Genomic DNA, 2,971 nt, shown 5'->3' with positions numbered 1-2,971 from the left:
TAAATCTGGGCCGTTTAAACTCCACTTCTTCACCGCCGAGACATCAGTTTGCGGCAGTTTCCTTGCTTCCACCATTACCTGCCATGTTCTCCGCAAGTTACAAAACTATATTTGGATCGTGGGTTCAATGTGGTTACCATTAAATGTTTAAAATCCTCACACAGCAGTTGAAACCCTTCTCTTTCTCCCCACGTTGCCCGCCGGTAACCTCCACCTACAAGAAGCAAGGAACCCTTGATTTCTTAGTTTGTTGTCGATCAAATGGAGAAGAGAAGACAAGAAGTGCAATTAGGCTTCTGTTTAGTTCGTCACCTCTACTTCTTCATCAAGAAAAGATCGACAATCTGTTTGCTGATCAGTGCAACCCACCCGGCTTGCCCAATTTCAACTTGATCCTGAACCCATCATGAACTTGGTTCTTGAAGAATTAGCTCTCTGTCTTTAAGTAAACACCCAATTTTAATTTTTTTCAATTTAAATAATATACACATATACATGTGGACCTAATCAAGGGTTTTGCTAATTCATCGTTTTTATCAAATGGGTCACACTTATAATTTGTTTTCAAGATGAAAAGATAGGAGATGATGATGATGATCTGCAACATGACAGTAATTGCGTGCTGCGATTAATGTTCCACCCATAAATTTTTGTTTTTTTTTTGGTCACTAATGGTGGATTAACTGTGACATAAAAGATATATATTGGGTTTAAAGTGAGCCAGTTAACCATGAGGAGTTAGCTTTGTGTTGCTCTGTATTTTTATTATCATTTTATTCATTTTGTTATGACTTGAAGTTTGATTATAATCATATAATTGTAATGTGTTGTTTTACCCTTAGATTCCTGATTTTCATGATGTGATCAAGCATCCAATGGACTTTGCAACCGTGAGGAAGAAGCTTGCAAAAGGATTGTATGTATCTCTAAAAGAATTTGAGGTTAGCAATTGATTTCAAGTTACACACAAATTATTCCTTGATGTGGATATTGATAAGTAACATATAGATATCCTTTATGTTATGCATCGAACAATCTTATACATTTATTTTCATAATTCTCATACTATGGAAGAATCGTCGTTGGATTGTATGGTGAAAGTGTGTAAAAAAACTATTGGTAAGCTTTGACTTTTTTCCCAGTCTTGTCTTTAATCATTTTTGTTCAATAGCCCCGATTTTGGAACCTTCGTTCTGGCCGGCAATGAGTTTGGAGCCTGTTAATCTCCGTCCGAATACTGCCCAGGAATTAAACCTACTCGAGTGCAGCATGAGCATCACAGGATCCGCGAAGGGTTGTTGTGTGATTGTGTGAACCAAAGAGACGACCACACCAAAGGTTGTTTCTTTTTTTATTACATGTTTTTCCTTTTCCTAATTTAAATTGGGGGCCTTATGGATAATTTTTTTTGTCTGTAGCATATCACAACATTGAATGATTCCATATTGGCCTCTTGGATTTTATCTTGGCATATATGCGACAGTCTTCTGTTTGGATAACTCTTATGATTATAAACCCTAAAAATAGATAGTAAAAAATTAAAACCAAAAGTAATAAAATCCAGTAGTAGTTCCGATTGCTCAACAACACCTTTGCAGGAAATTTGAAATCGTCTCTGGGATGAGATGAGACAAGAAAATGGTGAATTAGATTGAAGACAAATCTCCAGATAAAGAATCCGATCATTAGATGATGGTTGGACTTTAGATTCGTGCAATGAAGGTTGGACTTTAGATTGGTTTTATAAGAATTGGCACTTAATCCGTAATTATGCTAATTTTCGTTTATTCTGATTGAATTTGCTCATTTTTTTACTGTAAGAAATCTGTCATTTTTTCAATTATATATTTTTGTCGATTTGCATAGTTATCAGGTAAGAGTAGAGTTTCAATTGAAAACTTTAGATGGATAAAAATGGTGGCAATAAGGGAGTATTACAAGAAGGGAAATTTGGTTACTGGTAAGCATCTGGATTTAAACTATGGTTTCTTATGATTATAACTTTTATGTTTGTGTTTGTGTTTGCGAAACCTACAACTGATTTTATGAAATTGGATGAAATCGTGAAGGGCGATGGTTATGGTGTGGCGATTAAGTATCGGACTCCTATGATTCAAGTTTGAATGGATTCTGATTTGTAATAGCTGAAGTTGGCGATTCTTCATTTAGTGGGGTGACAAACTCTAAACGATCGTTGCATTTTCGGGTTACAAAGACGGGTCAACGAATACAAACCAACTAACAAATTGTTCAGTCGAAAGTTGTTCGACTTACGAGGAAGGTCAACAAATTGAATGAGAGATGATCGGTTTAACCCTTCAAAATTCAAAGAAGGTTGACAATGAGCCAGAATTTTCAGCAAGTAACCGGTAGAAACTACACCGAAGAAAGATCCATCGGTAGGGGCTAAGATGTCATTCTAATGGATCAAACTAATTACAGAAACGTAGATTCTGTGATGGAAGAGGCTGCTGAGATGCCACAGAAGTTGTAGTTTCCTTAATGCCCATGATCATGGGAATGATGCAACTTTAAGTAGAAAGCATTTCGATTTGAATGGACTTAGTTGGTGATCAAAGGGACATTTTAGTTTGATTGAAGAATCATCTTTCTCATTAGTGCCAAAAGGATTAAAGATTTTGTAATGCATTTTTAGTATTTTGTAGCGCAATAAATAGTTGGAGAAACATGAGATATTTCGATTAGTGAATTGCGAAGATTTGATTTTAGAGCAACATGAGTTGTTGTCATATTTACTGTTGTGGTAAATCTATAATAACATATGATTACTTGTATTGAATAACTTAACTCGTGAATCCTTGTGAAGCCACTAAGTCTGATGTGGAGAATGATAATCAACACAAGGGTGCATTACAATACTCTTATCAAGATAGCAAAAGAAGACGGTGAAAAGAAAAAAATGAAGAAAAAAGTGCACATGTTTCAGAGATGGATGATTCTAATCAAGTTA

General features: G+C 35.5%; 1 long non-coding RNA gene across 1 annotated transcript; it reads left to right on the top strand.

The window, feature by feature from the left end:
* Positions 1-737: 737 nt before the first annotated feature.
* Positions 738-2,357, top strand: LOC118484837. The gene is made up of 3 exons (XR_004874642.1): positions 738-1,722; positions 1,867-1,960; positions 2,070-2,357. It is a non-coding gene; the product is annotated as an uncharacterized LOC118484837 (long non-coding RNA).
* Positions 2,358-2,971: the final 614 nt, after the last annotated feature.

Source organism: Helianthus annuus, chromosome 12 (genome assembly GCF_002127325.2).
Source record: "Helianthus annuus cultivar XRQ/B chromosome 12, HanXRQr2.0-SUNRISE, whole genome shotgun sequence".
NCBI classification, from domain to species: domain Eukaryota; kingdom Viridiplantae; phylum Streptophyta; class Magnoliopsida; order Asterales; family Asteraceae; genus Helianthus; species Helianthus annuus.
The sequence above is the reverse complement of the archived record's forward strand: the minus strand, read 5'-3'. Positions and strand labels throughout refer to the sequence as shown.